The following is a 22,968-nucleotide window of genomic DNA, read 5'->3' on the forward strand; positions in this document are numbered from 1 at the left end:
GCCCGATTTCTCTTACTTCCTCTGTCGGCAAGACAATGGAGCGCATGACGTTCACTAGGCCTGGCCGGAATTTGGGGGCGCCATGATAGAACAGCACACAACCAAACAGCATGCGTCAAAACAGTGCACAGAAAACAGCTCAGCGACAAAACAGCACAAGGAAAAAACAGCATGGTGACATAACGGCACGGGGAAAAACAGCACGACGGCAAAACGACACATCGGTGTGCCGTGCAGCGCTACTGGAGAGGTGAACAATCATAACCATAAACAAACGGTAAATCACAACGCATACGGCAGCGACCTTTGAAGTTAGCGAGTGCTCGTTTCACATACTTAGTAAGGAACAGGGTAGGGTAATATTCCTGATCCAAAATATGCACTTTTCTGGCGGGTAATGATGGAATGAATTACGTTGAAGACGTTCTGGAAGCGTCAATTCTGCAGGTTGACAATCATGGTGCTGAATTCGAACAAATACGCCCGATCTAAGGCTCTGGGTGTACAAAAAGTCCTTATTCTTCAAAACTGTCGCAGTCGGCAATTTAATGTTCAGCCATTATTCTTGAAGACAGCTACAGGGCCTTCATACACAGAATATATCAGTATGCGATGCTTACGTTTAGCGATGGCAGATGTTACCGCGCACAGATTTTCAAGATGGGCATTTAACCAGGACGCTGCACAGTGGTTGTCTGTGGAACAGGCAGTTATTGTACTTTGTGAAACGGGCTACCCAACTGACCTGAAGATTCATGCACCAGCGTGTATTAGTTTAATGCAATTTGATATTGAAGCTAATTGTTTCACTTCAAAGAGAATTCTCTCGAAACATCAATTTTCGCGACATTTGACCAAAGCTACGCTTTTCGCTTAGAAGTCAATTTCTTTCAAACAAATTTTCGACAAATTTGACTCTTTTGCTCAGGAATCACAAGAATCACCTTACCTAACCTAACAAGCACAAATGGGAGTAAACTGAAGCAGTGTTGTAGAATGAATGCAGGGAATTTCAAGCAAGCACGGACTATATATAACCACTAGTTTGGCCATATGCACCGTTCAAGCAACGCTCATCCTGAATCAATGAGCCAGACCTGTTTCTTAATGAACCAGCGAAGCGAGCATTCGCTAACTCTAAATGTCGCTGCCGCAGGTGTTGTGATTTACCGTTAGCGGTTATGGCTGTGGTAGTTAACTCTCCAGCAGCGCTGCACAGTACTCTGCTATGCTGTTTTGTCATGTTTTTCTCTGCGCTCTTCTGTCGTCGTGCTGTTTTGTCGCTGTGCTACTTTGTTGCTGTGGCGATTTGTCCGGGGCGCTGTTTTGACGTGTGCTGTTCTCTTCCCTATGGTCTTTTGTTGCCATGCTGTTTTGTCGCTGTGCCGTTTTTTCCTTGTGCTGTTTCGTCGCTGCACTGTTTTGACGCATGCTGTTTTGTCGTGTGCTGTTCTTTCGTGTCACCAATTTGGAGGCTTCTCTCCTCCTCACGTCATCGTTGGATTTCGTCCCCTCGTTTCTGCTCAAGAACTCTTCCTTATCCTTCAGCTCACTTGGTTCGCTTGTGGTCTTAAATTCATGCCCTTTTCACAGTGGATGTCCGCAAGACATGCCCCTGTGTATCTCGTGATTACATTCTTTCCTTCTTCTCTAACAACTGTGGCTCCCGCATGTATAAATACGTTCGTGCTTTCCTTTTTAACCACAAGCCACGTTTCCGGGTATCTGACCTAACTGCTACGCCTCGTCATCTCGCCCGGGGTACCTCTCAAGGCGCCGTTCTTTTACCTACCCTTTTTAATATTGCTATGGCTCCCCTCGCTGTTCAATTGTCATCTATTCCTGATCTTCAGCACTTAATATATGCCGATGACATCACAATCTGGTGCTCGCGCGGCTCTCCTGGTCATGTGCAAGAAACCCTTCAGCAGGGTCTGGACGTCATATCTTCCTTGCTTGACCAGGCGGGCCTTTCACCCGCGCCCGACAAGTCCGAACTACTTCGACTAAGCCATTCTGCCTGTCAACGAGCCCATAACTTACTGATCTCCCTTACCCTGGCCGGTTCCCCACTCCCCAAAGTTTCTCAGTGCCGCGTTCTTGACATGCCTCTCCATGCCGTCAAGACAATGCTTGCTCTCTATACGGCTATTTATGTCTGTCACTCTGTCCCTCATATACTTCACCGAGTCGTAAGGTGGTCGTCCGGCCTGCGACAGGCGCACGCATGCCGACATGCTGTTGCCTGTCATCCTAGTCCTCCCTTCAATACCCATGGGGCGGCGCACATGGATGCCTTTTACGTCGCTCCTCGCGGCTCCGGTAGACAAGCCTTCTTTCATCCTCTTCGTTCTACTGTTACTCACTCTAGCGGCCCGTTCCTACAACCTCCTGACCTTTTCTCGCTCGAGGTCCTCTACATCATTAACGCCCCACTGCATTTTCATCCGCTCTTGCCTTTATCTAACCATACAACCTACACAGACTCCCAGGCAGCCATGCGTGCCGTTCAATCAAAAACACTCCCACCACATCTGTCCACGGAACTCCGGTCACATCTGCGTCACTGCAGCTTTGCCCTGTCTTCCTCCGATGCATTCCTGGGTATTGAGGTATTGACGGCAATGAGGTAGCTAACTAGCTGGCCCTTTAAACTCTTATCCGAGCACCGTTGGTCCTCTCGCCAAGGTCCTTTTAGGGCGGGCCGAGACTGTCCTCTCGCGCCACCATCAAGGAGCATTACAGCGCTCTCCGCCTCGTCCGTAAACTCTACCCCTACCCTCACTATAGCATTTCTGTGCGGCCCTGCCCCTTACGCCAAGCATTCTCACTGCTAATTCGCCTGCCCGGTTGACCTGCAAGCCGGTTTCTTTCCCTACCCCTTCCGCACTGTAGAGAGCTGGCTGGACTGGCTTGAACCTGAAAGTGAAGAACAGCGCCTGCTCGTGCTGCAAGCAGGCCATCGATGTCTAAGGAAAATAAAGCCAGTTGTTAGTAGCGTTCGTTTTTGCGTGTCTCCCTCCCGTGCTCGTCTCTTTTGCGCTACATCTTTATTCAAGTACGTGTCACCAACTAGCCCAACAACAAGTTTTATTGTCCGACATGCGCATGCCGGCATCGGGTATCCATGGCGTTTTCTGGCACGAGCCGAAAAGCGATTGCCTGAAGACATGTATCCTGAAGTGATATACAGAATTCTATGCGCTGCGCGCAAAGATGATTACATCGGCGAAATCGGCAAACTTGCAAGACACTTGCTAGAGCGCGAACGTGACGAAGCGAATGGCAATCAAACATCTAACGCCGTTGCTGAAAACGCTGAAACACATCATAACCTCGACTGGGACAACACCACCTTCATAGCTAAAGAGAAAAAAGTTCCATTAGGGCTGCTGCTGCTGCTGCTGCTGCAATCATTAATCATTAAGGCAACCAGTAACGCCATATCTAGGACAGATGGAAATCTGCCAGCAATCTACTTATGTTCAGTGCGTCACATAATGCGTACTTAAAGGACGACCGAAACTTGGCCACCTGAATGAACAAGGAACGCGCACGGGTTCCGAAACTTTGAACTGTAACCGTGGTATGATCAGTGACTTTGAAATAGTTCTGCAATCAATAGAGAGCACACCGCTATTGCCGTGCCCTTTTATGGTGCTTTAAGGGGAACGTTTCATAATTTATAGTGAGCTACCGCTTAGGTCCCCATCACAGATTTTGCCGATGTTCGCATGAAGTGACCTTGAAGCCCTAACCTCGAACCTAATGCGAAATGAAACGCGACGTACTAGCGGTCATGCTTCGCATTTGGCCAAGTAAGCTAAACCGGGTGCATTTTTTTTATTGTGAGGCACCTGCGGGATAATGTAAGAGGCTGATGCAGATGAGAATGGTGTAATCTTGCGATGCGCAGCAAAATCCTGCTTTTAAAGTTTTTGCGCCCTGGAACCGAGTACTTAAGACTTTCATATAAAACCTATTAGGTACGTTTTCGACAATAAACAGTAGAAATCTTCAAGCGTACTCAGCGGAGATCTGCGGATGGACTGTTTGTCATGGTGCTATCTTACAAACTTTTTTCCAGCTATCACTGGAACAGCATCGGCCGCGAGAGCTGATCCATTAGTCACTGATCAAGAAGTGTACACATTTCAGCCTTCTTTGATCGACAAGTGAGCCGTTTCCTTTCCTCGTCTTTCAGCTTCAGAAAGGTGTCGCAAAAGCTTCAAACATCCTTCCGGAAGATACGCATATCATGTGCACCGCTAGGTGTGAATACACTGCTGAACCTTCTCCGGAAAGCCCTCTAAATACCTCTCCTCGCACTGGCTTCGCAACCATCCTCAGTTCGTACCTTTTGTTTGCGAAAGAGCATCTGTCCTGAGCCTGACAGGCGTGCTAAACGTAACAGATTTCCGGATCTGTTAGCTCTGCATGCCTTTGCGAGAGCTCCAACTCGGCCTATAGTACCGATTGCGTTCTATAGCACCAATAACTCGGACATAACTGCGATTTCGAACCACGGTCTCTCCAAAAGCAGACTCCCCTCAGCATGTGAGACAGTTTTTAGATACCTCTTCCTTTTATTCTCCTACTAGCGGCAATATATGCCGACCTCCGAATTTGCCTAAAAATGCACTGGAGACAACTCCATGCAAGGATCGTTCTCAGTAAACGTAGGTTGTTCTGCTCATTGCGGCTACGTGCAAGTTTCTTCGGCAGAGAAAGAGACATTTTGTTGCAGAGAAAGTGAAACTTAAAAACAAAATAATTTTTGGGACGCTGTTGTAGTCAAACTAGTGACGTCAATCACAAAATTGTGACCTGAAAGAAAAAATGAAAAAAATAGCAGTCATGCCCTTTTTGTTATATAATACCAATAACATGCACGAGATCTAAATCCTACAAGCAAGCAACTTAAATCCGCTAAATATAGGCGCCCGCAGCCCGGCCTGCCACAGCTAAGGCAGGGGAAGAATATCCGAGCCCGCACACAACATGCAAAGAAAAAGACAACTGCTGATGTTCATGTTTGACTGCCTAGTCACGAGTGCCTTCCTGGAAGGTGGCATTTAAATTAATGATTTATCACGAGAGGTTGCTCGGGACGAGCAGCACGGGTCTTACAAGCCCTAGCGGGGGCAGTACTTTTCCAACGCAGAGCTGTCATTTGCGCGTCGCTTACCCGCTGTAGCATTGCGCCAGTATTGTCTTGAGGATTCCCAGCGATCTACGAATGGAAGTAAAAACTAACCAATTCTTCATATATGGGCATATATACTCATTAATACTATCGTGTCATTGAGGTCGAGCTTAGGTCCTATTTCGCCGATTTTTGTCTCAAGCCTGGTTGAACTTCAGAAGCAAGCCTCGAACTGAAACTGAAGTGAAATCCTAAGTGCAAGCGCGCAAAATTCTCATTTGACGTAAGCGCGCTAAACAGACCGCTTTTTTTTATTTTGGTGATGTATTGACATAACATTTTTGAGCATACTAGGAATGATTTCATGACTACTCCCCGAAAATATTACTGCTATATCTTCAAGAAATTGCTCTCTTGGACATATTTTTCTTCTCAATTTTATGTGAAACGCAGCAGAGTTAAGAAAATGTCGCCAAAAGCTGGCTTAACATCCAATGCGTTCCTACTGGAGTGCTATCGGCCAAAACATTCTTAGAATTTTTTTGGAGCAAAGCACAAGTTTTGGTTTCGAATTTTTTGTCATGCAATGTCATGTGTTATATCTAGATTAAGACGAAAATTTCTCACAACAATTTTAAAATTCACAAATTTGAAAAAAGTACTTTAACATGCAGTATGGTCCGAGGAATGCAAGAAATCAAGCGGGTCAAAATTTTTAAACCAGTGGTGAAGAAATATGCTCCGCAAGGTATATAAGCTCCGCAGCCCGCCCATGTGCCTTTCGTTCCCCTGAAGTATGAATGAATGAACACAATAAACACACTACACAAAGAATTTATTACATATATACAACGCTACCGGCCTGGGGTCATGACGTGCCATGACGTATATAAAGTTGTTCCTCCTCCTCCTCCTCCGCAAGGTAAGAGCCTATAAGCCATAATGGAGAAAAGGTCCTTTGCTCAAGCGTTTCCCCATAACGCATAACCAACGAGGTTCACGAAACAATTTTTTAGAGTACTTCCCGGTTGATTTTAGCAATTAAACTTCGAGACAGCATAAAAAACGAGGCATTCAAGCGGACACAGCAATTTTCAGAAAATTAACTTTGAGGCCATTTTTGGGGATTCTAAAGCAGCGTCCTATCCTAACACGTACGTCGGCGGTGCGCTTTTCAGAACTTTGGCGTGTCTGAAAAAGAGCAAGCACGAGAAGTTAGCCATGTGCCGCCCTCGTTACGGGGATTAAAACGCCAAAGGTCAGAACTCTTCCATGACCATATAAATTTAGGGGCCTAGGGAAGATTGTCGCTTCGTGATCGCATTTTCATTGAGTTTTGTTTCACTCTAGAGCATTACAGAAAGGAGTACTTGTGGCTTAGGCTTTATAAATTGAAATATGTGACTTGCCGTAGTGGCTCAAGTTTACACTATTTTGCTGCTTAACGTGAGTTCATATGCTGAACTGAAAATTCCTGCCACGGAAACACGCACCGATCAAAGCGCATTGAAAAAATCCCTGAGCGCTTAAACCTTATGCACTTATTATCGGTGTATGCCTCTCTTCTAGAGATCTCCTCTACCCTAGCGATGATAAGGTTATTGAGCGAAGACGGATGACATTGCTCCGGCTTACAGTCGAGTTGACTTTATTTACTACACTATTGCACGCAATATCGAAAAGTCCTAAAGGTCACCATAACGGAAGTGACCTGACGTGCATGCAGTGTTGCTCGAAAGGCCTTGAAACTGTTCCTCGCATACTGTACTGCTGACTTTACTCGTGTGTGGTAGTTAAAGAGAGCGTAGTTGCGGCGGATTGTTTCAATGTAGTGATCATATATTCACCGAACTTTTATTTTGTGACAAAATTTTCTATCGTGCTTGGACCTAACTCGAAATGTGGCTCTACAGGAGTTCTGACAAAATCTTTTGAGTCAGCAGGATAATTACGAAAATTTTTTCACTTAACGATATATCACTGCCAAGGCAAGGCGGAAATCCGGCTACAGTGGCAAAAACAAGCTAGAGAGGGGCTCACTTGGAGCCTTCTCACAGTAGAGCAGTTCCTACCACTTCTACTGCGCGGGGGTGTCAGGTACCTCCTGTTTTTAAGCGATCCTAGAGAAAGATTCCGATATTACGCCTGATCGCCAAGCAGCCCAACGTCTAAACTTGACTTTACCTAGCCGATAGCGCATGCGGACTTGAGTTAAATAGAGCTTGAGACTCTATCCTGAACAATTCTATGTTTCAACTCGTAGCGCGAGGGGGTGATAGCGGATCCTGACATACATGTCGCCCCCTGCTTAAAAGGTGTGAAGTGCACAAAAAAAAACGCATCCTGGTGTTAACTCTGAAGAACAGCAAGACGTAATAAAAAGAAAATGCGGCAATATAGCGTTTATAAAGTTCTACAAAGAAGTGACACACAAATCTTTGGAGTGGAAGTAAGCGAATTTGCTCTTATGGCGTGGAGGAACACTAGTTCATAAAGTGAAAGGCTGCTCTGAGCACGAGTTGACAAGCTGGCCAATTCTGCCTGCTTTGAACTGCTATTACTCCCACGTCGTCGAAACACTTTAGCGAGCTCAATGAGAAATAAAAGAAAAAAGGATGATGGATTTGCGTAGTTAGGCCAACTGCGAATTAGGCGCGCTAGCAGTTCAGTTTTCATTTGGGCTCCGATGTTCCGATCCAGTGTTTGCGGATAAGAGTTGTTCGTATAGCGATAATGATTAATGTCCATATATGTAAAACTGGTCATTCTCTCCATTCATGGATCCGTGGGAGTCTTCCCAGGGTTCCTGGCGCAGTGGTGCAGCGGTAAAGAAATGAGGCGCTGCCCTTCTATGACAGGTGCTGCCATCGGAGGGACTTGGGTCGATTGGGTTGGGTTGCGACCCAGGTTGGCCTTCCCGAGCCGCCTTGCACGATTAATTGAGCTGCTGGCTGACCAGTCTAGAAACAGACAAACGCACACCGGCTAAATGCGGGGAACGGCCACTATAACTGCTAGCGCACTAAAACGAAGTCCGTCGCAGCTGGTGACGGGGCCGCGAGCACGGCAGACAAAATGAATCCAGTACAACACCAAGAACACTACTGCTATACGTCATCCGGCACGACGCCATCGAGCCGTTATTCGCTAGCTGCCCACCTCCTTCTGCAGTGCGCTTCGCGCGCGGTAGGGGCCGGACGGCGATTGCTATTTTAATCGACTATTAATTGCGTCACTCCTAGAGAAAAAATCGGCAAATAAATTGTGCCCTGCGTACTTTAAAATGCCGTTGTTTTGTCGCTCACCATTTTTAGAATTCGGCACTATTTAGTTTTTTTAACCCCACAGCTTTAGTACCCCCATCTCGAAAAAAATTGTCGGGCGTCGGCGTAGACCGCTTGAAACCTCGCAGCCCAAACGGCCGGCCGCTTCGGCAACCTATGTGGGCCACCTAGGTCACGTGACCTTGTGGCGTCATCACAACTTTCCCACCGGATTGTGAACAACCTGATGAGCGTGACAGCTGACAGTTAAATTAATGATTGGTAGTGAGAGGTTGCTCGGGAACAGCAACCTGGGTTGCACGAGCCCCACCTGTGACAGAGCTTTCTTTATCAGGGCAGTGGCGCATCGCTTAACCGCTGCACCACTGTGCCAGGAGTTGTATGAGGACTCCCAGCGATCTATGACTGTAACCTCGAGAATCATCAATTCTGGATATATCCGCCCATATATTCCCATTAACGCTATCGCGCCCTACCCTTAAGGCGGAGCTTATGTGTCCCCTCCAGTATTTTTCCCCAACCTACGACTTCTCGTTCCAGATCACACCCCACTGTCTTGATAGCAGCTAACGACTCCTTGTATGGCTAAGAAGCCGCATCTAACGTACAAATATCACTTAACTCGCGGGGCCTTCCTTACTGGTGCCATCATCATAATCATCTACCAGCTATGTCCCCTGCATGACAAAGACCTCTCCAACTAAACCCAAACTTATTCATTGCTGTGCCAGCTGCGGAAACCACATCATCGCAGACTTCCTAATAAATCCGGCCACTCGACAGTGCCAGCCCATGCTTCATGCATATTCTTTTGAGATGCACTACATTTCCCTTAGCGACCCTTCTGCTTTCCGCATTACACACACTGTCCGTGACCATTTCCTATAGTCTTAGTGATTTGGCCGTTCGGCAGCTCAGTGTCCAAAATCGCGGAATTGAAGCGCGGTCGCAGCGGCCGCGTTTCGATGCAGGCGAAACGCAAAAGGCGCCCTTGTGTGCTGTGCGATGTCACCCCTCTTCAAAGAACCACATGTGATTGAATGAATCGCGGGATCCTCCACTGCGTCGTATGTCATAGCCTCTGTAGAGTTCCGGGATTTGGGACATCAAGCCGCCCTTAATACGTATCATGCTACAAAAGCCATGGATGCTACTTCTGCGACGGTAGTGCTCTACCAGCCACTAGTTACGGACTGAGAAGAGGTGCCCAGTATCGGCTGTGCCTTCTGCTACGCACGTACCGCGAAAATGAAATTGAAACCATGCAGTGAAGAAGAAGAAAGCGCACATGCCAGGAAAGCACCGTTGCCGGGTGCTCCGTAGGCGGCCTTCGCTTTTCTAGAATACTACAGCAGCAAAAGAACACCCACTGAGGCTGACTGGCGAGATGACGGCAAAGCGATTTGAGCCCTGAGGGTCTACGACAGGTGCCGCCGTCAACCACGAAAGGCGCGCCCTGATGCGATTAGTCGCTGCCCGCCGGGATCATCCGATCGGCGCGGATTTCCGGATAATCTGGCCCCGCTTTCGACGTCAAATCAGAGAGCACCAGCCACTCAGCGTGCACCCACGTGCACGGCACCGCACGCAACGCCTTTCTATTTCGCGCGGATATTTCCTGGCCGCCTTAAGCCAATGTCAAGACCACCACCGTCGCCTTCTTTCTTCGCTAGACGAAATCGACGCCACTCAGAAAAGAAATCGTCGTGGGGGGCACGACGGGGTCGCTTAAGCTCGCATTGGTTTGCGAGAAGTGACGTCATTCCAAGCGCGGAACTTTTCCTGCACCCTTTGCCAGATGACAGGAAGGATGCGGGGCGAGCCACTTAAGACTTTCTATGACCGCGTCATCGTGTACCAAAAAGCACCGAAATAATTAACGACGGGAAAGAAAGAAGGAGGAAACGGAAGCACAGAATCGAAGAACAAGCTACGGAACTCATAATGAAGTCACCAAACTATGGCGTGGTAATGGTGAAAAAATTTGGGGACCCTTAGCTCCTACTTTAGGGTATGATGAGATAGCCTATTAGGTTATTTCTATTATACGCAGAAGGTCATTCTCTACTTTACATTCTGAAATCCCTGGGAGTCCTCATGCCACTACTGGCGCAAGGGTGCTGCGGTAAAGCGGTGCGCTGTTGCCTCACGATGGCAGGCGTTCCCAGCGCTGGTCCGTGTGAGGTCCAGGTTGCTCTTCGGGAGCGAACGATCAATAATTTAACTGCCACCAACTACGGTGGGCAGTTTGGTCACTATCTGGTGGGCGGGTTGTGATGACGCTGCAAGGTGACGTGACCTACGTGGCCCTCCTGCCTCCTAGGTTGTTCTCTGGCGACCACCTGCCAGAGCCATACCCGCTATTTTTCGCTCACAAAGCCGACAACGCCGACATCGCATTTTGTGGTGAACGGAGACTTTAACTCTATCGCTTTAAAATAACACGTGGTCAAATTAGTAGGGCTCTTTACTCCGCTTTCTTCTAGCTTAAAGGCGAAAAGAGTGCCGGAGGTATACACACAGGAAGAGGAACGAGAGCACAAAGCTCTCGGTTCGAACTATCTGTATACTGTTATTTGGGCGCATAAACACATTGCCAAGACAGAAAACTAAAAAAGACAAGAAGGCAGCATATGACATCTTTTGTGGGCCTTCGTTTAGAGAAATTTCTCCACACTTTCGAAAAACGAAATTCAAGGGGGCACTTAGTTGACATAAAGTGTGGTGAGCCGAAAACCTCAAGCGCGGTGTTCCTGCTTGTATCACTGGTGTGGGGTTAAGATGTTGATTACGTACACGATTGTTTGTGAACCTCAAATGCAGGAGACACTGGAGGGCGTTTGGGAGGCATCCGTCTGATTCGACGCCTTTCCGCAAACACTCTGCGGCGTCCTTACGCTAGACAAAAATTATTTTGGGACTGTGAAAAGAATGAAAAATAAATTGTCCCTGCCCATGCCATTAAGCATAGAAAAAAAATTGTATGACTGTAAAAAGAATGAAAAATAAATTGCCCCTGCTCGTGCCAGACATATATTAGGTTGGGGCAACCTAAAAACATTGAAAAATAATAAGCCCCTGCCTGCACCACTGACGTATAACAGGCTTAATCCAATATGGAGATAAAAGAAAACGCCCGAGGGCAGTGGTAATTTTACCACCTGTAGGTGGGCAAGGTGGAAAAAAATTGAGGGGGGGGGGAAGCTACATAGCGACTCACAGCCGGGTTAGCGGGCCCGGGGAGACACCCCTCATCGCCCCTGGGAAGTAGTGGAGAGCATGAGTGAAATGAATCGGATGAATTGTTGTTCGGAAAAGAGTTATGGCATTAGGGATGGGAATGGGAATGGGGAGGGCGAGTTTTTGCTCTTATGCTTCAAATATCTCGACTCCATTGCAGGCCTGCCTGGCCAGGGCATGGAGGGCGTCAAGATTGCCCTAATGCTGCGGACCGGCTCAGGGGTTGTCTGATCACCCACGAAAAGCAAAGGGCTCCGACCGCCGGAGACAGCGGAACCTAACTCGCGGTCAGCTACCTGGGGCCCCTCCACGACTTTCAGGGTTTGTTTCCAACCTGCCAGATACTAACCGCCGAGTGCTTTTCGCGGTTTTTCAGACACAGGAAGTATGTGTGGTGCGATCTGGCCAATATAAGCTTAGGTCGTCAGCCTATCGGCCGAAAAACGCGCACTTTATTTCTCATGGGAATATTTCAGAATTCCCATGTGAAAACGAAAAGATTGTTAGGCCGCCCATATGGATTATATTTACACGGTCGCCGCGACGCTGAGAGCTTTTTATATATCGTCCCAGCTACCAGGCTTTTAAAAGCAACAAGTGCTGATGTAAGTAATCTGCACGTGACAGGCGACTTTGCCCAGCGTGAAGCACCTGATTGCACACAGTTGCGTTCTTGTGGCAGACAGTCAGTTTCCTGCTTGCTGCAGTGAACTGGGAGCGACCAAAATGTCTGAAACACTTTTAAGTTACATTTTGGACGCTTTGAGTGACGCGAAGAAAAAAAAAAGGACAGATGTTAGACCTATAGCAAGATCAGAGAGGGTGGGATTTTTCACGGTTACATTGCTTACTCAGCAACCGGGACCGGTTGGTAGCTGTCTAGAAAAGAGCTGTTGTACACGCTAAAGAACTGAATTGCGTTTGTAAACCTTTTTCATAAACGGTAGCCTACCAGTACGAATCCACTGCTTCACAATGACTGGCAGGCCTAAAAAAGGAGCACATTTCTGCGCTTGAATGGCATTGGTGCTGAAGCCGGCAATACCAGAGGATGATTAATACTTCAGTGAGTTGTTTTTCTGAGGATGCCATTTGCTAGCGGTTCTTCCTCGGTTTGCATAAGAAACATTGCGAAGCCAGCTTCCGGGGAAATATCAACATGTTATGCGAAATTATTAAATGGCTCATAGGCTTTCAAAGCCGGGATTCTTTTCTAGAAGCAGTGGGCCGAACCCCTCCCCCCCCCCTCTAAAAAAAATAAGCACAAAACTTAATTTTCTAAATTTATGCTTTATATTTCATAGTAATCTTCCGTGATTATAAACTGAAAAATAAAATATCTTGACGAAACTTACAGTTTTATTTGCAGTGATGTTCCAGAGCCAAAATCTATTGTTTCTTGCCCCTTTTCCTTGGAGCAGCTTGAAACAACAACCAATTTAAAAAAATAAAGTCAGAGAATTTCGGTTCTTTAGGCTCCCTAAAACTCCCAGAACAATTATTTTTGCCTAAATTTATCCCGTTATTTACTTAAAAAGAGAAGCTTCTCCGAATGGAGGATAACTGGGTATTGACCGCGTCCTCCCTTAACCGAAAGATGGTAGGAGAGCGTGAGACAATGAACGGCAACCTTACCAATGCAATTAGGGCGCACGCAAATCAGACAGGTGGTTCAGAGTTTCTAGGCAGTGCTCTGGCGAGATCTCTGAGGAAGCAAGTGTTCTCATTAAGAGACATCGGAGCAGTGAAATATCGAAACCATGGGTTAACGCGCAAGTTGCGGCACCCTGCCTAGCCGCGCCAGCTCGACAGCCAGTCAGCACCACGGATTACAGCACTTCAGCGGCCAACGCACTCTGCGGTGGTGGTGCCGTGAACAATGCCCGACAAAACCACCGGCCGCGCAAGCTAGGCTGACGCAGTCTCATCTTTCATTCGCGTTCTTCCTCTGCTTTGCCTCTTGCAGCGCCGAGCCGCACTCTTCTGACTTTTCAACCAGTGAGTAAGTAGCAGCCACACCGTACCGAAGTCCGTCTCAGAGAACTTTCTTTGGATGAGCTGTACGTATGAAAAAATTGGAGAGGACACTTAAGCTCCGACTCAAGGGTATGACACAATCGCGTAGAAGGTTAGGCTTTTCATTCTTATTAGTTCGACGTCTTTCAACGCATTTTTCATTTTGTCATTAGTTTCAATTATTTAATTGATTAATTAATCACTCTAACTTTCTTAACTAGCATAATCAAAGCACTGGCGTTTCATTGTGAGCACTATCAAACCTTTGAACCCAATTTTACCATTTTTTTCATTTCTTTAATTAATCCATTACTGAATTAATTACAGTGACTTCATTACCTCGTCATCGCCTATCATACACCAATCAATCATCAATCACTAGAACGATCACTTACCATGATACAATTTTTTTCGCAGCTACAGATTATTTGCGACACGAGGTGCCGACTATTAATACCCCGACGGCTTTTCGACCGAACGAGCTGTATGCGCTATCGCGTAATAATAATGATAACGTATAAGGAACTTAGGGAACTAAAACTTCGTGCGGTCTCAGCAAATAATTGAAGGACTGAAGGAGCCTGGAAGCTGCACAAGGGAAGTAGGCCTAGACAGTAATCAGGTGCACGCTGTTTGGAACAAAGAGAGCTCTGTGATCTTTGGTAGGGAAGTGGGAGAAGGATTGTGTGAGGATTTTTTGCAGTGGCCAATGTGACAGCGGGAGCCGATGCACTGGCTCAGTAGTTAGAGCACTCGGCTGCTGAGGCCGATGACGCGGGGTGAACTATGGCTGCGGTGGCTGGGCTGCGATGGAGGCGAAATGCAAGACGCTCGTGTGGTGTGCGATGTCTGTGCATGTTCAAGAACCTCAGGTGGTCGAAATTAATCTGGAGACCTGAACTACAGAGGGCCTCACAGCCCAAGCTTTGCTTTGGGAAGTTACACCACAAATACCATATAGCATATAACATACCATCACGCCAGTAGCAAGGTGTCGAGGAAATGTCTATTGCGCTTCTAGCTAACAAAAATGCGAGGAACGCTGTACGAGCGATGCAGGGAATATGGTTCGCTTGGAAAGCACGCAATAATTTGTACGCGCGTGTGGGACTAGGCCTTTCCTAATACAGAACCCCACCGTCCTAGCGCGGCAAGAGATGAGGGCGATATGGCTGACTAACACTGAAGGAGGCGGTGGTCTTCGCCTATTTTAATGTCTGCACTGCGCAGTGCCTCATCTGACTATTAGAGTAGAGACACGAATCTCCTGGAGGGAAGTTCGTTACTGCGCCATTGAAAAACTAAGAGAGACCGCTGACGTCGCATTGACGACTGCTCGGAACAACTAAGATAAAATCATTCAATATGCGCTTTCTTTACCAAAATTCACGATAAATGGGCAAGAAGTTAACCTTCCGGTGTACAGATATAATTTATTTTCCGCAATGTTTTGCAACTGCATTAAAGCAGTCCAATGGTTGATCTCCGCACATGGTTATTGCGAACATTTATGAAATATTCTAGTGACGAGAAACATGAAGGAACTTCTCATTTTAACGCTTAAGAAGCACATTCAGGGAGACCAGAACATCCAGGAAAGGTTTGCCTTGCACTTGTTTAATTGAGCTAGTCATTAGGAACTGCTATGAAACAAGCTTCTCTTCCGATTACTCTCAGCGCTTCGACACCAGTGCTCTAGTCAACTCCAAATTATATCCGGAAATGATAACGTGAATACCACGCTTATTTAGAATAAACGGACTTTATACTTGGCTTCCTAAACGGCCACAGGCAATTATGTGCCTTTGATGAGAAGCTACGGTGACTGTTGCGTGCTTTCGTTTGGACAGACTTGTGCAGGTAGGGCACAATAGAAGTCGAATACAATAGTGTTAAGCGCTTCACTTGTCATTGAGCTCAATGAATACCTATCAGTGCAGCATTTGAACTACTAATGGTTTGAAACAGACAAGCGAGCCCTCTCGCGGTGTAATTTCGTGCCTATTCGTTCACGATTATATATGATTTTCATTAGGCTGTGCGTAGTGACGACTTTTTCAGGGGCAGCTCCTTACTTCAACTCAAAACAAATATATTTGCAGCATAAATCTTTCATCCGCGGTGGCGGAAAAGCCTCAGGAATGTCCCGCACATCCGGGACCCAGTCAGGTATCTCCGTGCCGTCAGCATGCTCCCTCCACCATTCGGCCGACCGGGAGCGCACCACCGCCCCGAACGCGGAGCGCACCTAAGCCTTCGTACGCTTCACGCGCCGAACCCGCGGGGAGCGCGACGCACGAGACGCGACTACGTCTGCCAACTCGTTCCCAAGAACGCTTAAGAAGCACATTCAGGGAGACCAGAACATCCAGGAAAGGTTAGCCTAGCACGTGTGTAATGGAGGTAGTCATTAGGAACTGCTATGAAAAAGCTATTGTGGCGCCACAATAGTTTAAAATTGTGACGTCAGGATTTACGACATCATGAGCTCAGAGATTGTGAGTGCCTTTTTGTTTCGAAGATGCTCATGACTTTAGAATAGATAAGAAAATATTGCTGGCGGTGAAATCAGTCTGAATAAAAACGGCGCAGAACGTGCTACCAAAAACTAACTGTTATTATAATTTCATTCACTGCGTTTCATAGCAGGCATAAAAGCTACCTCATTTTTAAATGAAGGATGCTTAATTCCGCCCTGGTCTTGAAAAGTTCTATTCTTGTCATGTCAAGCTAATAGCTTCTCTGCTTTGCCATGTTTTCTCTCACATCGTAAACCTAATCTTCAAGGCAAACATCTTTGCTAGCGCACTAATAAAAGCTAGACTAATACCTGTCTTTAAAAAATGACAAACGCCTAACAACTAATTATCGGCCCATTGCTGTTCTTTCCTTCTTTAGCAAAGTAATTGCAAAATTATTTACCATCAGTCTGTCAAATATCTTGCAAAATTTATCATCATATCTTCTTATTAGTTCGACATCTGGTATGGATTTTCATCTCATCTAGCTTTATATACTAACAGATAAAATCAAATAGAGTATTTATTGCAGAAATTTTAGTGATGCGTTATTCATCGATCTTTCAAAGGCGTTTGAGTCAATTAATCACAACATACTTTCTGACAAACTAAACGCCCTTGGAGTATCTGGTATTGTACAATAATTTATTCGCAGCTACTTACTTAAATGAATCCAAGCAGTTTGCATCTTTGGTACTTATTCTGCATCGAAGACTACTAACATTGCCGTTCCTCAGGGTTTCATCATAGGGCCATTTCTTTTCCTAATATACAGTAATGATTGTCCGCCCTGCCTTACCTCTACTGAATATATATTATATGCTGATAATACTACCATATTATCATTTGACAAGTCAATAGATTCCTTAACACATTAATTGAATGCTGATGCTGCTAATTTAGCAACCTGGTGTCGGAACAACATGCTGAGAATTAATGCCTCTAAATCTAGCTTTGTCATTTTTTCATCTCCCCATAACACTACTCTTGAATCGCTATATATTTCCCTTGGCTCTCACATACACACTGCTACTGATCATGCGGCGTTTCTTGGAGTAGAACTTGACTGCCACTTAAATTTCCACAGGCACATAAACAGTCTAAAAGAAAAAAACAAGCTTGTGGCATAAGAGTACTCATAAAGGTACGAAATTTTTTTTAATTTAGAACAGTTATTTCACTGTAATAAGCTTTATTCCATAGACATATAAACTGTTGTATTTCCTCTTGGGGAAACACCTATAGAACGCACATATCACCGTTGCAACACATACAGAATCAAGCCACACGCATTATTACCTTCGATAACTATTCATGCAGTGCTTACTGCAAGTTCATAAAATTGTAGGGGTCTCATCCATGGTTCATTTTTCTATCGGCATTCTTAAGTTCACGTACGATCACTTTCCATTCCGTTAATTAATAGCATCCAGTTTTCTCGACGAAGTTTCACTCGCTTTGCATGCCAAAACAATTTCTAACTACAGTAAACGCACAGTAAATTTCTCTGCCTCATTTTTTGTGGAATTCACTACCTTTTTTCTATAAAGCACTCATCTAACATTCATATTTTCAAGCATAGTTTTCGTAATTTTCTGCAATTGCAATAGTCTCTTTTTTTCCCCGTAGAGCATAAGGAGCACTCGACTTGTTCTCCTCTATGTATGTATGTGCATTTACCGGACTCATGCTTCGCTTACAGTTGCATCTTTTTGAATTTTTGCGTGCTTTTATAATTATTTTGTACTCTGGTTCAGTTTGATCCGCCGTGGTTCGTACACATTAATTTTTTGTAAGTTTGCAACAGGAGGTCCTTTGTGCAGCCATTGGCTTTGGGACCTCCTTTCGTATTTAACAAATACGTGTGTGTACCGTTTGTTCGTTTAAATAAGGTGATTTTGATTCTGAAAGAGAGCAGGCACTGATTGGTGTAGTACATTTCGACAAAAAGCTGCGAATTCGCTTTGAGCAGAACGGTGTACATAGCTCCTTGAAGTATTGACAACAATGATGTTACACGCCCGGAAAGCAAGCATATCTTTCACACGCCTTCAATTCTTCCACGGTCTCGCGTTGTTCTTCGCAGGACGCAAACTAACCAGCCCACTTACTTCGTTTCCGATGTCCTCGCAGCCAACCATCGGGTCGCGTGCTGTGCCATGCTCCTGCGGGCGCTAAGTGGCGCTGCCGTTGTCGCGGTGTCTAGGGAGCGCCTAGGGAAAGCGGCGCAGTCACGCCCCCTCCCTAGGCGAAGCTGACGTGAGCAGCCCGCTCCCGTGGCAACTAATCCGCTGCGATCAGTAGGGCCGGCGCGGGCCAGCCGGACAGGCTGGTATAAAAGCGCGCCGAGCAGGGCACGTGGCCCAAGCCCGGGTTCCACCAGCACCGGAGACCAGCAGAACCCCAGAGGTAAGCACACAGCTGTGCGCACCCCAGGCGAAGCCCACGCATCGACTTGTGCTGCCATGGCAGGGAGACTGTCCACTCGAGTCGCCTTCGCCCATTGTGCTGTGTGTCTGACATTCCGTAATGGTTCCAAAAAGCTGGCCCGTATATTTGAAGAATCAGGCATGACGTGTTCCCCCTTTTAAGCAAGGCGCAAATATTCTCTCTTCCTGCCAGCACAGACAAGAGCATTAGTTTCACTTCCCGCTCACTGAGTCTACACATGGAGAACTATTAACGATTTAAAAGATCCGTGCTACGCATTGCCATCCGGCTAAAATCTGGTTACGCGAGAAATGTTAGCAGTTCCTCGCTATAAATGCACTCTTAGCAGACTTGTGCTAGCTCGCTGGCAAGCTGAAAGAACGTTTAAATGCTCGAAACCTAGACGTAGTGTACTCTAAAAAAATTATGCCACGAAGATGAACAGCGGTTTCTTTCAGCTTTTCCATTTGCAGGTCGTAAGTAGTGTGTTCATATATTGGCCTCACTTGTCGTCTTTGCACTATTTTTTATCGCTTACCTGAGTTTCTGACTCCTTTGAAGGCGCGCACTGCGTGACTGGATCCAAGAGCACGTGCAGCAACAATGACTGACCTGTATGGGCGATCTAAAGCATGAAGTACAAATAGCTGTTGCCCTTACAGCATTGCGAGTGTAATGCTTTACTGGGTAACGACCGCAATATTATTATCAAGGCGACATTTCTGCGCTTCTCGCCGAGCGGGTGGAAATTACATTTGAATTCTGTTAAGTACGCAAGAAGTAGATTTAGTGCCCGTGCATCCACTATTCTTACAGCGATGCCTGAATGGTGCCGTATGCATTAAAGGCTCACGGATTCGTATTGTCGCCATGCCATTTAGATGGCACCACAGGTTCACCATCTGGCCAATGTGGCTGAACCGTTACCGTACTGGCCAATGGGAGTGTTCCGTCAGCGCACACGGGACGTATGTAATGGCTGTGAGTTGCCCTTCTATGTCAGAGGAGCACGTATCTTGGCCACGTGTCGCCATCGGTCCTTCACCAGCGGTGAGAAGAACAACTTTGGGACTATTGCTTTTCCTGGCAGCATAGTTCGTTGTTTCACAAATGCACCTCGTGAAGAGTTTAACCAAAATAACGTGGTTCTCATTATAAACTTCGAGTCCGGACCGCTATGAGGAGCTCCCCTCTTTGAAGGGAGCTTCGCATGATCGTAGCCATTTTGCCCCTATGGGAATTGTTGATGGGTTATATGATTTCACAAACCGCCTAAATGTTCTTAATCGCCCGGGCAGCCGTTTGCAGACGATCCTCTCCGCAGACCAGTGGTTTCGACATAAGCTTTGTTTGTCTCTACGTATCTTTGCGCGGTGAAGAAAGGACATCAGAAAAGCGTGAATATGACACCTGACAGTGTTCGAAGGAGTCTGGTGCGCGGCTGGCGTATTGAAAGACGGAATTACCGGCGAATGGACACCTCTGTCCGGAGCGAAGCGGGATGCAGTACACGCGCTTAAGATCAGGCTACGCAAGATGAGAAACTTACTGATGCAGCGTGCATCCGGGCCTTGGTAACCCGTTACGGCAGTGCTGAGCCGGACACAGTTACGGCCGCCAGTACAGTGACACCGGCGCTTGGGGCGTGCGGAGCTCTCGGCTTTCAAACGCAGCCGCACGCGTCACGTACGCGGGAAAGGGAAGGCCGCGCGTGGCTGTGTCTAGAATTGTGGCCGTAGGCGGAGAGAAGAAAATGCGCGCCAAAGATGTCGCATAAGAGCGATGATTTTACGCATATTCCCGCACACTCCCGATAACGTTCCTTATCAGCGAAAGGCACGAAATTCAAGGCATGTCTTCCGGGGACAGTGTGGTAGTATAAACTCTTTTAGCGGCGGGCCCATGCAATAATGTAGAGTGAGCATTATCTGCAACAGTTTTGATCGGCGGCCCAGTACTTAGAGTTGACGATGCAGTATTTTTCCTTTTTCATAAACTAATATATTGGAATAACGTTATATTATTATATAGTACTCCCGCCAATTTGTCTATGGCGTGATATGTTGTAGCAGCGGGTACTGCTGGGCCGTTAATTTCAAACGATTACTAATTACTAATACCGCTAACTACTTTAGCGAGAAATTCTCAACGAGGGGGTCATCAGCCCGTTATTGCTTCCTCTTGCGTGCCAACGTTGCTGTGTTCCCCCCGGCGTTGTGTGGGTGGCAAACAATCTCGTAGTATTTCGTTACGGACTGCCCCGGCATTCGGCACATTGAAGGACGCGAATCATATGAACTCACCACTAATTCCTACAAAGAAATGGCTACATTGAACTAATGTTGCACGCAAGACATCGATTTTTTTTATTTTTTTTAAGCAGTACAAACTCTTCTGGCCAGTCCGAAGATGGCGCTTGAATAATTGCTATAGTTTGGCAAGGTCTCGTACTAACGTACCCCGTACGATATGGCCTTGCCGTGCGAAAATATTTCTGGCATAACTCCATCTGTTACTCTGCGTAGTTTATAAAAAAAATTAGCATACCTTACTATGCAAGTGTGAATCCGATTATGCAAATGTATTGATGTTTGGAGAGATCTGCATAATTCCTTCTCTGTCGTAAATTTACATTCAGGCGCACTTTAAGTGCAAATGTTTTCCTCTGCTATTTGACCTTGACGAATTTCCTTATGTTCATTACAGAAATAATGAATTTATTATTAAAAACCTACCATTATCATGTCTTAAAATGCTTGTTATCTTTCCGCAAGCACCTGCAGAAAGCACAAAACTTCTGAACTTTAATTCCGAAAAGAGTGCCGTAATCATCCGAGACTACCAGTGAACGATTGTAAAAGACATTACTGCAAGCGAATGCCGCTGCATCTTTGAAACGAAACCATCGCTGGAATTGCTCCAACTATAGAGAAGCTTATCAACTTAAATTATACCACCTTGTTTTCTCAAGATAAGAATGGGGATATCTCAATCGCATCTCCCTTGCTGCATGCTCTTCCGAGCTCATGTGCCGAGTTTCCTGGTCATCCGCATCTTCCTCGGCCTCTTGCTTTGAATCTTAAATATATCCCGACGTTCTGATCTACCAGTGCCTGCAATTTGGGCACCAAGCGCACGCTCATTGACCAGGTTAAATGGGAAGGAAGCACTTGGGCATTGGTGACTGGATACGCCGGACTTGTTTTCTTGGACACTCAAATTGGATTCTTATTACCTGTCAAATGTTAAGGTTTACTCCGGACAATTACGGTTCGGTCCACTGTTAAAGGGAACATGCGATCGCGTGGCCTCCGCACTTCACGAATCCCTGCTGCTTAGTTGCGGCGAGAATTGGCTGCACCCGGAACATGCGCGGAAAGACCAGCCGCCTTGTGCCAACAGCTCCCACACGGTCACGGCGGCAGCACTCCACGAAGCGCGGAGGCCACGCAATCGCATGTTCCCTTTAACAGTGGACCATACCGTAGAGCATTTTTTATAAGCATTGAGGTCGAGGAGTTCGGTTCTTGTTAAACAGTAGGACGAAGCAGCGCTGACGGACAGGACGGAAGAGGAGACGTGTGTCTGTATCCAGACACACGTGACAGGCGGATGTGTCTGTCTCCGCTTCCGTCCCGTCCGTCAGTGCTGTTTCGTCGTACTGTTCAGCATGAACCAACCAGCCCGACTCAGCCCTCTCCTCAGTTCGGTTCTGGACTATACTGTGTAAATCGCTATGCATCGCCATCGTGGAAAATCTATTGAACTTGAAAGTAACCATCAGCCTCATCTTTCCGAAACTTGGGTCTTCAGCAGATACTACAACAGCCTTATTACATGGCTTATAAACCAGCCCCGCGAGATCCTTATTTTTTTACGAAGCCTGTGTGTTTAATATAGTTACGCAGAGATAGTCATGTCGCGTTTTCGCTAGCACCGAGGGTAAGGCGCACCTTGAGTTGCACCAAAATTGCTCCTCAACGGTAAAGGGCGCCAGCGTGAGGCCCACGATGAGCTTTGAGCAACGGCTAAAACGACTGTTTATGCAACTGGCGAAAGGCTGGGCTCTTCACGGGATAAAGAATGGCTACAGTGCTAACGCAATAATTATATTAGTAGCATAGGCAGAAGCAAGTAAGCAGGAACAAGTTAGGAGAAGTAGAGCAGAAAATTGTGAGGATGAAGAGGAATACACCAGACTATGTGTGTCTCAGGTAGGCACAAGAGTAACATTTTTCTCCTAGTGATGGTAGCATAGCGTACTGATGGGTTAGCTACGCCACGAACTGCAACGTGAGGTAAAATCTGAATGATTCCGGTGAGCACACCGTGC

At 46.5% G+C, this 22,968-nt stretch overlaps 1 protein-coding gene across 3 annotated transcripts in view; it reads left to right on the forward strand.

Annotated features, from left to right (window-relative positions):
• Nucleotides 1-18,479: 18,479 nt before the first annotated feature.
• Nucleotides 18,480-22,968, forward strand: part of LOC144104421 (insulin-like) — a 42,870-nt gene continuing 38,381 nt past the window's right edge. Inside the window, exon 1 of one of the 3 annotated variants that reach the window (XM_077637404.1) lies at nucleotides 18,480-18,614. The gene's annotated coding sequence lies outside the window, so the exon portion shown is untranslated. The remainder of the gene's footprint in view (nucleotides 18,615-22,968) is intronic. The other 2 variants (XM_077637405.1, XM_077637407.1) reach the window with 2 other exon arrangements.

Source organism: Amblyomma americanum, chromosome 9 (genome assembly GCF_052857255.1).
Source record: "Amblyomma americanum isolate KBUSLIRL-KWMA chromosome 9, ASM5285725v1, whole genome shotgun sequence".
NCBI lineage: Eukaryota > Metazoa > Arthropoda > Arachnida > Ixodida > Ixodidae > Amblyomma > Amblyomma americanum.